At 42.7% G+C, this 14,913-nt stretch overlaps 1 pseudogene across 1 annotated transcript; it reads right to left on the reverse strand.

The window, feature by feature from the left end:
- Nucleotides 1–1,362: 1,362 nt before the first annotated feature.
- On the reverse strand, nucleotides 1,363–9,520 carry LOC309873961 (aldo-keto reductase family 1 member B7-like; annotated as a pseudogene). Its single transcript has 11 exons — nucleotides 9,477–9,520; nucleotides 7,875–7,983; nucleotides 6,612–6,779; nucleotides 5,839–5,955; nucleotides 5,106–5,190; nucleotides 3,814–3,938; nucleotides 2,959–3,065; nucleotides 2,374–2,420; nucleotides 1,846–2,027; nucleotides 1,653–1,681; nucleotides 1,363–1,471 (listed from the first exon to the last, which is right to left on the reverse strand). The product of its transcript is annotated as an aldo-keto reductase family 1 member B7-like (transcript).
- Nucleotides 9,521–14,913: the final 5,393 nt, after the last annotated feature.

Below are 14,913 nucleotides of genomic sequence, written 5' to 3' on the forward strand. Positions count from 1 at the left end.
TCAGTGTCCTCTGAAGTGTTGTCAATCATTTACAGTGAAGTTACTGAAGTTGGTAACAATTGAAAATCACATTGTCTACTCATAATTAATTTAACATGAGAAGACTTATATTAGCAACTAAAAAATAGTTTGCATGTTTTGACCTGTTGTCCAAAAACACAAGCACTAGGAGAATCTTTTAAGTTTCTTTACAGTTTATCATGATTTGTTTATGATGAAAGCTGGTTTTCACAAGTTCAGGATTATTAAACTTCTTTAATTGTCATTACTAAATGCTTATACAATATGTATTTTGTTACAAGTGAGAACAATTACAAGATCAAAGTAAAGATACAGATAAAGGAGGGATAGAACTGTAGTTGATACTAAATGAAGCAAACTCATGCCTGCTTGAAGTTTACTCCTCAGTAGTCCCATGAACTACGTTCTTCCATCTTGGGCAATACATAGTCAACTTCTGCTGTGATTTAATATGCCTGAAGCACTACAAATCACTTCAACAATGAAATATAGTCCTCCTGATCCCTGAGGGATCTGAAGATAATGCCCACATTAGTCCTCCAAAAAGATAGTTCTTGGTTTTTTTTTGCATAAGAAAGCAAGCATAGGATTAAAATGCTCATATAATATAGTCTTAAAGCTGAGAAAAAAAGAGCTTTCTCCCCTGTCCCAGTGTAAGCTCTGCAGAGCTAAAACTGAACTGCAATAAAAACAAACCCTGCTTACCTTACATAGCGTAGTGGAAGTTCATGCTTTGTAACCTTCACATGTGCCAATGACCTCGTTCTCAGAAGATAAGATAATGTTTGCATAGCTGAAATTGCCAAACTTCTCTGCAATATTAAATGACTCTCTTGTGAACTGGAAGTTTGCAGAATTCTATTAGATAAGCGAGTAAACCTAGGGAAACAATAAATGGCAGGTCTTGCTAAGTCTGTATATAACTGTTCTGATCTCTAGATGCTGCCCTAATAATGTTGGCATAAATACACAGGCACAGATTTTCACTTAAAAAAAAATTGCAACTCATTCTTAAAATGGAGTTTATTTACAGCGACTGTCTGTTACATAAAGTAGCCAAAGAAAACAAGAAAAAAATGCCCTTTTTTCTTTTTTTTTTTTTTAGAATTTCCAACTGATTTTGATTTTCAGGCATTAGTCCAAAATCCATTACAGGTGTCTTAACATACAACGTCCCTGCATATTAGAACATGGACGGTGCTCTAATAAACCCTGGTGCTGGATTCCAGCAGCTATGGATATGACACGTATCGGCTAAGGTTACCCCTTCCTTTATACGAGGCTATGCAATGATAATCCAATCCTGCTGAAAGACAGAGGAGGAGGGGAAGAAGGAGGTACTCACTCACTTAATGCACAGATTTGGTATTACTTCTTGAAGGTGAGGAGGGTTTCCATCTCCTCTTTAGCCAATTCACAGTCAAACACATGAAAACAAGATGCCAAACAGCTGATTTATACCAATTTGCAAAAATACAAGTTCATTTGCAGAAAGAATACCAAAAACAGAAGCAGAAAAGTGTTGTATTAGTGCTAGAAAGCACATAACAGATGCATGTTTGTAGCAAACAATGAAATAATGTCAAACTTATAATGCTGGTGGGAGCCTAATTGCATCATTTTTACATCACCAGGTGGAAGTTGCTATCTTTTTCTTGATCTGTTTTCAAGATGGAGTCTCAGGTCCTTACTTTTAAAATAATATTTTTCATTCATAAAGAAGTAACCTACATGGTATCTGACAAACAAGTTTTTTTGCATTTCTAGGTGTGAAGGGAATACTTTGTTCCACTGGCAGAGTGGATTTCTCTATGTATGTAAGACTAACACCACTAAGAATTTTATAAGGTACCCTCTTACCTTAACGTTTTCCTCAGTATGGTGTGGAGTGACAGGTTTGGGAATTACATTCACGTTTCTTTGAATATGGAGCCAGATGAGCACCTGGAAGAACAGAGATTTAAAGCTGAGAAGTTCTGCCCATCTTCTGAAAGCTGAAAAAAATACTTGCCTACATGGCTGCAGGGAGCAGCCCTACTGATAATCAGAGATGATTTACACAGGAAAAACACAGAAAAAGCACTATAATAAGCATTTCCTAATTATTATTGCATGAAGTCATTTAACCGTTATTTTTCTCAAGTCGGGATGACAGCATGGGAGTGCATTGAACAAGAATTCAGAATTGGCCAGGGGTGCTGTGTGTAGAAGTGGCTAGTGTGCCAATAACAGCCCACCAGTTAAAATCCAGACATTGGTGATCACTGACAGTCTTCTAACACTAGGTCTTTATAACTAGTCTTAGAATATTTGTGAAGCGTTCCATGCTGGATGAGACAGCTGGAACTCAACTTTCCATAAAGTCTTTGTAAATAGTTATTTTGGCACAAGTTGGAAAACTACATGTCACAGGGGAAAATACAATGAGCAGTGGGCAGTTGTCCCATCTTTCATCAGCACGGTTTCTCTGCTAAGTCCCAGGTCAGAGAAAGCCATGGAGACTGGAATAAAAGCAAATTTCTTCAAGTCAGCCATTAAAAAAACCCAGGTCTCAGCAGGACAGCATGCTTCCTATTTTTGCAAGTGTGTGGTGCTTTGGCTTTTGTTTGTTTGTTGGTGGTTTTTTTTAGATCAGAAGTTTTGTTATGTGTTTAATAAGCTGACCAAAGTTCAGTTAAGAATTATCTTCACAACTTTCATCAACCACACGATCCTTTTTCTCCTAACTGTGAAGATGTAGTAACAGCACAGGAGCGAACTAGTGGAATAGATATCACAATAAGCATGAGAAAGGTTTCTGTCTGCTTGTCCTTTTTAAGCAATTATCAAGCATTTTTCTAGTTATATCAGTTTTACTCTGTAAGGTCTTATCCACATGCCAATTCTGATATTGGCTCCAATATACGTGTGAGAAGAAATCTCACAAAGCATTCTTACCATGGCCAGTTGGGTGCTCCAAGGGGGCAATATGTAGGGACAGAGATCCCTTTGGACTGGCAAAACTTAATCAGCTCTTCCTGAGGAAGGTATGGGTGGCTCTCAATCTACAAAAATAAAAAGATGCTGGTTTCTTTGAACACAGAAGTGACTTCAAGATTAAACATCACTATGGTGACCTGCTAACTCCACATCAGCTTTGAAAAGACTGCTCCTGTGCAGTTTGTGGTTTTTATGAGTGTCAGCCAGTATTCCAGATTGTTTCCTCTTCTTCTCAACCCTGCCCAGCAAGGCCCAATCTTCATACATTAGTTTCCCTTTCCAGTTCCCTGCTTCATTTTTCATAATTTCTCATAGTCCCATATCAATGGGCTCCAAGCTCCAGCTGTCCACATCCAGCTAGAGCACCCACCCGTCATTGTACCCAGCCCTACCTATCCCAGTCCTGCCGACCCACCAGTGGTGTAGCCAGCTCCGATCCCTGCCAGCACATGGGATGCGTGCAGGGGCACCAGGAGCAGAGCAAGGCAGCCTCGTGCCCCACAGCCTCAGCTGCAGAGCTCAGCTCCCAGCCCACACGAGCTTGGTACTGCAGTCAGAGGTAAGGTGAAGCCTTGTGAGCCAGCATCACCACAGGCTTGTGAAACTGCAGCTTCCTGTGCAAGTGAGGGCACAGAACGTAAGTCCCGTTTTTTCCGATGCTTGGTAATTCAGCCAAATACAGGTGTGTTCTCACAGGGATATCAAAAAGCACCCCCCTGGCATAAAAGCTATTGCATGGCCAGACACGTTCTGCTAAATGCAACGCCACAGATGGGTGTGATGCAGGTACTGATGAGGTGAAGAAGAATTTACTTGATTATTTGCAGGCTTGTGGTTCAAATCTGGTTTGCTCAAGAGCCGATCTGTCTGTCTACAGTTGAAGCTGGAGATTCTGATGGCTTTTACCCTTCCCACACTTCCACCACCTCTTCCTTGGCCTAGAAATAGCACAGAATCAGACTTGTTATTGAATTAGGATTTATTTTTTTCCCATAAGGAGAAAATGCCTGCAGAAAGACTTCAGTGGAAACTCATCACAGCTGGGATGCTCTTGTGATGTGGCATTAGTACAGCACAGTGAACATTGGGATCCTGGTCAAAGACTCAGGGTGTCACATCATGTGTCATCATACATAAAAACAACAGCTTTATTCTGGATTAACAATTATTACAGTGTGATTATTTCAGTGTAATGCAGCTATTTTGAAATGCTATCCCTAAGTAGATCTTTTCTAAAATATCAGAGGGTGGGTTTTTTTTCAGAATAATTCCTCAGCTAACAAAATAAATATCCCGTAATAAAAAGCCTGTAGTTGGAACAGAGTGGCTGAACAAGGAGCTATTTTGAGAGAGTCAGAGCAGAGAACCCGATCCTTGCTACGGATGAATTTCCCAGGGGAGCCATACCACTTAGCTGTGGCCATATAGCACAAGCAGAGCTACACTCCTGCCACCTCCTATTTTCTCTCACACTAACAAACAATAAAACAGTTCGACAGCCTTAATTAGCTTGGCACCTCTAACACAGAAGAAGCGGGAGAAAATCTATTTACTGCCTTCAGAGCAGAAGATACACCTCTAGCCAAACAGAAATCCTGTTCATTCGAAGTTGCTATCATAAGCAGCAGCCTGACATGACCAGGTTTTTCCTTCAAACAAGAAACAAAATCGTGCTTTGTTCTTGGGGTCAGACAGAAAGCAGAAGGGGAAGAGCATCACTGAATTCTTTTGACTGGCGTGTCTCTGGTCCTCTTTTGACCTGGCCCTGGTGAGAACAGGGAGGGCAGAGGGCCCAAACCAACAGCAAGCAGAAATTGGTGCCTGTGCCCAGGTCTGGACTCACGCACCCAGCCACCAGGACTGGGCAGCTCCAGCTGCTGCAGGGTGCATGCACACAGCTTCCCTTCTGCCATGCCCACCCAGCAGTAGGCATAAAAATACCTCGATTTTGGCAAAGTGAGGCAAGAAGGAGCCCCAGGGCACAGAACAATCGGCAATCTGGGATTCTTCACGTTGGAAATTCTCCCCAGATGACTCCCAGCATGGTCAGTGGGAAGTTTTCAGGCTGTTATTTCAAACTAGCAAGAATTTTTCATCATGTCAACAAACATTCCTCCACATATTTAGAAAAGCTGTACCACTGGGAATGATCATACCATTGCCATCTGCAGGAAATGGCTCCTCTCTGGCCTGTCATTGCAAAAGAAACATGGGTTTAAGGTAGGCTGAATCACAAGTAGTTAAAGGGATCACGTAGAAGTCCAGCAAGCAAGTGGAGCTGGAGACACGGTGGATATCCTGGCTTATGTTTGTGTTGGGGAGAGAGGTGGCCAAGAACACTAAACCATATGAGCACGGTAATCTTCAAGAAAATCTGCTTCTGGAGAATCCGTCCTGCAGGCAGAGGAAGGGCAGACACTTTTATGTGCTCCAGTCGGGTTGTGGGAAGTCTGGGGATGTGACACAATGGGGAAGTGAGGATTTATTTAACCTGGGGGTAGAGAGAGAAGAGAAAAAAGGGAATTCACAACTGTTTGATCCTGGATAAGCACCGAACGGCCAAACCCCAGGCTTTTAGAGGAATGTGATATGGATGGTGATTTGATCCATGACATGGAAATACTGTGCAGGGGAAAATAAGGTGATTTTGTACAACAAGACCTATCTTCAGCAGCCATGACTTTACCTTTCCTCCTGGGCACTCCATACTGAGGTTCATCATTATGTCTTAATGAGGTTTAACAACACTCTTCATTAGAGAGCACTAAGGACTCATCCAGTCCCAAAAGAAAAAGTGGCAGAGCCCCAACAGGGCTTACAGGAGTTCAAGCCTCATACCTTGAATCCCATGGGCCAGCACATCAGGCAGAGATCCAAATAACCCAGCAGGAGGGCAGTGAGTGCTTTCTGGCACCCCTCCTTCACCAGGGACTCCCCGTGGAAGGTGCCCCACAGCTGGGGGGACACAGCCCAGGAGCTCCTTTCCCAGCCTCACGGCTCCAGAGCATCCTGGGCAGGGAGGACACAGAAGCAGCTCACGGTACGGGACAACTCACTGTGAGGAAGGTGCGGTTTTGTGCACCTGACTGTATTTGCAGCAATACCTGTCTGCTAAGTGAAATAAGACAGAGAGGCTCTAAAATTCCAACAGTTTAGACAACAATTGAACAAAATGAATTAAAAAGCAAAACTGGTTTTGATTTTAATTACACCAGTTTTGATTAAAAACCAACCTGCCAGTTTCCAGCAGATAGAAGTTACTTTATTTTTCCTACTATTGTTGTCAGGGGGAAAACCAAACCAAAACATAACACCCGGGAGTTAACAGGCTGAGCCCGGCAGCGCAGCGGGAGTGACGACGAGTACAATAGCCAGGCTTCCTATCTCAGAGGCAGCTGAGAGCACGGCCTCAGTTCCTGTCTCCATTGCTGACAATGGATATCAACTACAAAAAAAATCTCTCCCACATCAAGCTATTTTTTTCAAGAGTTGACCTCTCCCTTCCCTCCATCCACAAAGGGCTTACACCTGACAGAAAGGAGTCTGCAGGCTGGGACCTTGTCTCCTCCTGAGAAGGGGCCTCACGTGAGATGAGTTACCCAAGGACACACCTTACTGACAATAAAGAGGTCTTCTCACCTCAAAACGCCCTCCTCATTTTTTTCTCGTAGTGCATCCATGATCTCACTCTCATTCTGGTACGCGAAGGCACAGTCAAAGTGGTGGCACCCAACATTGATGGCACGCTTCACCGCATCTCTTGCTTTTACTAGCAGAGACTGAAACAAAAAGGAAAGTCAGTAAGTCGGTATATAACAGAAAAAGAAGTTTGCTGTCCTCCAAATCTGGAGACTTTAAAATTCAAAATGATGAGGTGCTCTATTTTGGATCTTGCTTTTGTTTGTTTTCCAGAATAAAGCGCACTGACCCTTGGCACTGGCCACAGCAGTCACTGAAGAGCTGCCTGAGCTGATCTGCCGTTTTATAAGGATTGAATGCTCACATTCAGACAGCAAGGTATCTTGAAATAAGTTTTAACTTGCCCAGAAATAAAGAGCAGTTTCAGTATGAGCTACTGGCAGCCTAAGAAAATGAGCCGTGCCTGGAAAGGCTGCCGGCCTTGCACATGAACAAGACGCCTCTTGCTGGCACAGGACAAGGGACACAAGAGGACTGCAAACCACTACAGACAGTGCCACCTCGCGGGGAAAACACACAACACGGGATCTGAGACCGAAGTAAATCAAGTTCTTGGCTCAGAGACACCAAAGAGTTGTTTGATGACTGCACACCAATTCTGGAAAATGGCTATTGAAATGGAAACATGACTCAAAACCACTGCCACTGCCTACATTTAGCTTAATAATATCACTCTTTTAAAATGTTTTCAATTTTCCAAGTATTTCCAAACAAAGGTTGCTTGGTTGGTTCACCTTAATTCAAAATGATATCACATGGAAACCGCAGCAGGATTTGGGGTTCTTGGTTTTGTTTGTTTGTTTGTTTGTTTGTTTTTTTTTTTTTTTTTTTACATGAGGCTATGCATGACCAAGTACTGAGTTTAAAGTTGCCCAAGTTTTCATTTTTGCAGCCTTTCCCGATCCCACCTCTTCTGATGTACAAATAATACTGCTCTTTGTGTGTCATGGGAAAGCAGACTAACAACAACACCTTGTAGACAACACAGCACAGAGTATTTATCTCTGGGTGCTGCTGGAGCACAGAGAAGCTCTTTGCTGTGGCTGCCCCATCCCTGGAGGTGCTCAAGGCCAGGCTGGATGGGGCTTTGGGCAGCCTGGTCAGGTGGGAGGTGTCCCTGCCCAAGGCACAGGTTTTGCAACTCAATGGTCTTTAAGGTCCCTTCCAACCCAAACCATTCTGCGACCCTGTGCAGGAGAGAGCTCCCTGGGAGAAACCACAACAGCAACTGTGCTGCTTTTGAGTGCAGGAGAAGCCACTGGAGGACCATGGTGACGATACACCCTGTCATTACATAAAGCGAGATGTTTTCAGAAAAATAATCTATTATATATTACAATGTGCTCACTGAACAGGACTTCAAATTTCTGAAGTCAGGGTGATGGGGTAAAGAGGATGCCCCATTGTTCCACCAAAACACAGGGAGTTGCAGCACACGTTATGTGGGAACCTCAATATCACAAAGCTTTGATTAATTAATCTCAGTAGGTTTGGGCCACATTCTCATTGCAGTAATATAAGAGATTTTGTGGTGACAGATCAAGTGAACAAAAATTTCCTTACGTTAGTGTCCTAACAGGTTCCTTCAGAGAGCTCACAAATCCTAGCATTAGTGCCCTAAGAGGCCTCACACAAACACTCTTCATTTAAAGCCTATGTATTTACACTCAGGCCTCCTAGTGTCTGCTGTCATCAGACCAATCAAGACTGAAAGGGTTAAACAAAGTCAGCCCTATTTGCACGTAAGTTATGCAATAATTAGTATCAGCTGACCAAGAAATACAACAAGAAGAATTTAAGATACTTTCATGGTGACTGAACAGTGTGTTACGGACTTGGCAGCTTACAGTTCAATATACTTGGTTTCCAGCCTCAAGTTCAAGAGACAATCCACTTTTTTTCTCTCTTTCTTAATAAGCTCACTTTCACCCCTTTTAAATGCTTCTCTTCTTTTATATTTATAATTCAGCACACCCTTAAATATTGTGTTTTACCTAAACCAAATACATTCCCATAGTATTTGCAAGTAAAGAGCTACCCAAACTATTTTTTCTGCAAAGTGCTATGTATTCATCTGGTGTCATATGGAAAAGTTATCCTTAGTCTCTAAGGAGTTCATGTAGATTCCCATTTCCAAATCCATCTCTCATCACTTAAATTCCCCTATTTACATATGTTCATCAAAGATCATACCTACACACATGTTAGGATACTAATACACAGCACCAAGAGCAAGAACAACGACAAATAGGGCAGGCAGAATTTTTTACTTCTGCAGTACGTTGTTTGTTTTTTTCATAGTTAAGAAAAAAATCTCCTTGTCATCACTACCTGCTCACTTTACAAATTTTCTGAAGACAGGTGTAAAAAGCCTTCAATACCTGAAATATTTAAAGAGGCAAGAAATACCCTGTAGAGGGCTTGGTGCATTTTCCTGACCCCAAGAGAAGTTGGCTGGAAAAGCCTTCTGCCTATCTCAGCAATTTATTGGTGTCACCTGTGTGACCATAGGGGCATTGCCCCTCCCTCCTGCCTTGTGGTTGGCTGCAGGCAAGGAAAAAAATGAACAGAATGGATAAAATAAAATAAAATAAAATAAAATAAAATAAAATAAAATAAAATAAAATAAAATAAAATAAAATAAAATAAAATAAAATAAAATAAAATAAAATAAAAAGTGCCTTGCCTATTATCTCACTCTTTGGAGAATGTCAAAATTTACTGCAGACTTCTTCCATGTATTTGTTGGGTGAATTTGTTGTACCAGTTACACATACTGCATTGACTGAGGTTGCAGCTTTTTGTATACCTCATAGTCCATGCTTTTCTGCAAGAAAAATGGTATTTGAGGAGTTCACACACCCCTGAAGAGCCATTTCTGGTCTCACCTTCTCCCAAACCTTTCACCAGAAGGAGCCGCCAAGCTGCTTGTCTTAGGAGGAAACTCAGTTCTGCCCACAAGAGGGATCAAGTATCCAAACCTCACCATCAAAATCACGGGCTTTGAAGGGTTTCTGGCTGATCTAAAGCTTCTCTGTAGTTTTAACCCTGCTCCTTGACTGACATTTTATTGTAGGTGTGTCAGATTTATCAGTGTTATCTTTTCTCTCAAAGAGGAAATAAAGTTTCTGTGGCGTTTGCCCTCAATCACTGTAGAAGAGGTGTTCACTCAATTCATATATCACTATAAGCAATTGTTTTTCTCAGCTATCCATTATTACCATCTTTATCATTCTACAGATCTTGAAATCTGCAACTGCACAGTCCTTGCTTACCATACAAAAGTAATTTCTAACATCAGAAAATACACCTTACAAAATGCTCAGCCTCAGTTTAGGGATATGTCAGTCCAATGATGATGTGAATTCACATCACCAGTGAAGGTGCATTTACATTTTCATTAGGATTTCTTCATCTGCTCACAGAGCTTCATGCCTATAGACAAAATTTCACTTTGTCATAAGATTCTGAGATTAAATGATGGCTTACTTATATTATAATTTGCTGCACTACACAATATTTTAAAGCGGGATATTAACTAAAAATGCATGTCCCTTCCTCTTCCAATTCATTTATAATCTTCCTGCATTTCTCAGGATTAGTATTAGCATTCCCAGGATGTAATAATGATAATATCTCATCAGAAGTCAAATTACTTGATTGTTTGATACATTTAAAATGTTCTGATGCAGTTTTGCTGATATCTTAAAAAAACAAAAAACAAAAAACAAAACAAAAAAAAAAAAAACAAGTGGACAATGGATTATTTCCTATTCAGCTGTCTTGTATCCCCAGTCGTTGCTGGTGCCCATCTCAACCAGCAGCATCTTCCTCTGCCTGCAGCCTGACCTTTTCTGCACTGCTCTGTGCAGATGTTCTTGCAGCTCCTTCCTACAACCTCATCTTTTCCACTGCAGTCAGCACCTCAACCCTATGTCCAAAGATTTCAATCGAGATGTGCAAATCACTGCAGCTTTGGGACAAGCCTTAGTTTAACCTATGAACAAGAACCCCTAACCAAAGGAGACCCCTAATGAGAGGGGCTCCCCCTTGACCATGGCACTGCTCTGCCAGTACCAGCACAGGCCTGGGGAGCAGCACTGCTACCCTGGCAATACCTCGCTCAGAGAGGCACATTTCCACACTAAAACAAACTATGGGAGAACTTTCAGTCATGAGTCTATTTTGGAAAACAATAATCAACTCCAAGCACCCTTTCTTAAGTCTGCCTGAAGGTCGTGGTTCACTTTGCCTTTAACTTCTTCCATTTTTCACCACATATATTCCTGTTTGTTATGTTTTCTTAATTCAGGTAGATTTACCTCAGAAACATTTCCAGTTTCTTGACCGTGTTTGTATCAGAAATGTGTTCTCTTTTAAGCTCTTTAAAGCATTTGTGACTCCTGGGCCTACTTTAGCAGCCAGGTGCCCACTGTCTGCCAGCTTCAAGCTGGTAAAACATAAACCAGCCAGTGTGGGAAGCAGCAAGGGATCAGAGCTGAATAGCCCTATACTGAAATAAACTGCTTCATAAAATACCTCTGAAAGGTTGTCTGAGGTTACTGTTTGCACTTGAAAACGCTGCCCTCCGCCTCCAGCTTCAGGCACAAGCTGTGTTGCCAGAAGAAATGCCAGCTGCTGGGCTCCCTTCCCCTTGGTTCTCACAGCTCTGGGAGACCACAGGCTGCAGGGGACAGCCTGTGATATCAGGGGCCTCTCCACATGGAGATCTGCTCCATGTGGGACCCATGGGCTGCAGGGGGACAGCCTGCTCCACCAGGGCCCTCTCCACAAGCCACAGGGGAACTGCTGCTGCCTGCCTGGAGCACCTCCTGCCCTCCTGCTGCACTCACCTGGGGGCTGCAGGGCTGCTTCTCACCCCTCTCTCCCAGCTGTGTTGCACAGCAGTTTTTTTCCCCTTTCTTCAATCTGCTCTCCCAGTAAGCCCACCCAGTGTCAATTACTGGCTCGGCTCTGGCTAGCAGTGGGTCACTTTGGAGCCAGCTTAAACTTGCCCCTGTCTGAAATGGGGCAGCTGCTGGGCCCTGCTCATAGAGGCCACCGCTGCAGCCCCGTTAATACCAAAACCTTGGCACGTAAATCCACTGCAATACATTGCTACGATTTCCCTGGGCCTGAGTTTGGGCACGTCAAGAAACTTGGCTCCAATGATAGGAGGGCAGCAAGAAAAAGCTGCCTGAAAGGAAGAGCTGTTGAAATGCCTGAGGGCCATGGCTGGCTTCAGGAAAGGCAAAAAGTAAAGCTGCAGTTCATCCCATAGGCACCAGTTTGAACCCCGGGTTGCTGAGTGCAGGCTGGCTTTTTATGCAACATCCCTCCGTGGACAAGTGAGGACTGCACTTGAGAAGATCTGCTCAGCAAAGGCAAACCCTGTGGGAAGATGATGCCTTAAAACTACAGCTCGTCCCCAGGAGTGCTGTCACGGGATTCATTACTGGAATCTGTCAGACAGACAAAACAGGTTATTGTGGTCTGCTATTAATTATCAGTAAAGCCATTGTTATTAAAATCATTAGTAAAGCTAATTACAAACGTGTATTACACATTTCATTGTAGTTTAGAGTAATTACAGTCTTATTAATCCATGGGTTTTATTCCATATTAGGATGGCTCCTTTCTTGCAGACCTTTTTTAAACATACAACGCTTCTGTTCAATGTTTCTGTGTAAACACCAGTGATAAATAGTTAATAACTGACTCCTGTAAATTAAAATTATACTGGCAGTAAAACATCAAGGATTGTTTCTCTTTTACTTTCATATATAGTTTTGGGATTTGCAACATACAAAAACTTTAGAGACTAGGTATGATATATATATGCATCATATAACATCAATACATACATATTTATTTAAAAAAATAAAAACTATTTTTAATGTATTTATTGAAACTGGGGAATATCTGGAGCTGTGGATGAGTGCCAGAGATGAAGCAGACAATCTGTGTATTTTACACCTGCTCTATTGCTACATCACGGACTTTCCCTTAAGACTCAGCAATCCCAAAACAAACAAACAAAAAAAAAGGAAATGAAGACTTACCAGAATTTAGAGTAATCTCTCCACCCATTTATTCCTGGCTTTATCTTGCTTTTCAGGGACTTTGCTACCTGTGCTAGCTTTCATTTGCACAGTGGCTCTAGCATGGGGCAAATAATCCCAACTCCTTTGACGGGACTCTATGGCTGTGCTTCTGGCAGAAATCCAGGAGGTGCTTTTCCATACCCTGCCCCTATTCAAGGTGGACTCCACATTTTATATATATAAATATATGTATACAGCTACTTTGCAGGGTATGAAATCTCAGCACAGACTGTTTTGCCTAGCATTTAATTTCATGTACTTAAGAGTCATTCATATGCAGTTTATCTAGTGCACAAACTAACTGCTGTGGATGCAGAGGCATCCATGGTGACTTTTTGCAAAAGCAGCACAGGTCTGATGGAGTTTTTGAATCTATATGCAATGCACTTTGCACATTGTCCCACTCCTCTCATGGCCCAGCTGGCTCTGGAAGCAATATAAACTGGCAAGAAACCTGACAATAAATCCTTTGTATCTCCTGTGCAAGGGTCAAGTGCCCTGGGAAGGTTTAGTCTCATTTTCTCATCCGTTAGTTATATCCTGAATACTTCTGAGGTGGAATTGCTGCAGCGTATGAGCTCTGTGAGTGTGGCCCACAGCCTCCCAGCAGCGCTCCCTGCTGTGCTCTACACCGGAATGAAAAGGGTGGAAAAGGAAAGCTGTATTTTTTATGCAGTGCAACCCTTGTTTTTCTTCAAATGCAAACGCTGTATTTAATTTCCACATGCCTTCCAGGCATATAAGTTTTTCATAGGGCTCACAGTCAGTCTTCTTCAGCATATGTCTCCCAGACACAGTCCTGTAAGCAGTGACCCCAAATTTGCAATGAAATGAACTACATTATTAGTTGTTTTTAAGTACCAATAATGAGCTCAGCCTTTCTGCATATAGTGCTGTGGACAGCCAGCAAATCTGTATCACCACGAATTTTGTAAAGGGCAGGCAGCAGTGAAGAGGTCAAAGAGGAGCACAATATTTAGAACTAGAGAAGTTAATCCTCTTCATTTTCAGAAACACACAGTATCTACAATTGTGTTTGCTATTAATTTTAATGTGACTTTTCATCATGAAAATCAAAAGGAAGGAGACAGAGGTTTCATATCAAACTCACATAGCTCAGATTTGATCCCATTCATCCTTGGGCTATGTTTCAGAACAGCAGTCCTGAGGCCCTGCTTGGTTACAGTAGCAGCATGTGCATGTTGGGGAGCAAGTGGGAGCAGAAGTGTTGTGGCCAGTGCAGAGCCTGTGCCAGGGCTCCCAACATCTCCTCTTCTTCCTGATCAATCCACTGCATGCAGTGTGTGGCTCTACACCTGGTAAGAACTATGTGTTGATGCTGATCAAACCTGTGTTTGCTTCGTGCTGAGCAATGGAGCCTACCTGTCAGCTCCACAAGTGCAGCAACAGACCCCGCAACCTTTTTCCCCTGCCTATGGGTTGACCCCAGAGGTTGCTTCTTCCCCTCCCAGCCTCATGAACACGATGTTCAAGGCCAGAAGTGATATAGGGCATCTGTAATTTTAGATCAGGCAACGGTGAGAAGAGACAAATCCTGTGAAAGAGCTGCGCAAAGCTCTACCTGTAACCTTCACTCTGTTTTGAGTGCTGCCTTTGAACTGAGGCCCCCACCTCCCTGCTTCCTGAGGCCCCATGCTCCCTGACACTTCCTTGAAAAGACCGCAGAAGAAAGGTTATAGGCCAGAAAACCTCTAACCTCAGATGGCTCTGATTCTAGTTCAAACACTTTTATTATGATGATTGAAGTACTTCAACTGTCTAGACCTCAGGGACTTGCAGTCTTTGGGGACCCTCAGTTATAGCCTGACATGGTGAAAAGAATCAGTCTCCGTGTTTGTTAATTCAGGTCATGAACTTGGACGGTCCTGACGTGGGTACAGCACTCATTTTACCACTTTTGCTCTGGGACCAGTACCACAAAGAGCACAGGGTGGAAAGCTCAGGGTTACTGCAGGGTTATGGTAAACTGCTAAATCTCTCTGTCTTTACCAGCCACGGCCTCCCTGCATGTTCAGAGAGCCAGCCAGCGCGGACAAATAACATAGTATGTGTTGTCTCTTACAGCATCTCTGTCCTCCCACAGGTGTTC

The sequence above is a fragment of the Aythya marila genome (genome assembly GCF_965140915.1).
Source record: "Aythya marila genome assembly, chromosome: 1".
NCBI classification, from domain to species: Eukaryota; Metazoa; Chordata; class Aves; order Anseriformes; family Anatidae; genus Aythya; species Aythya marila.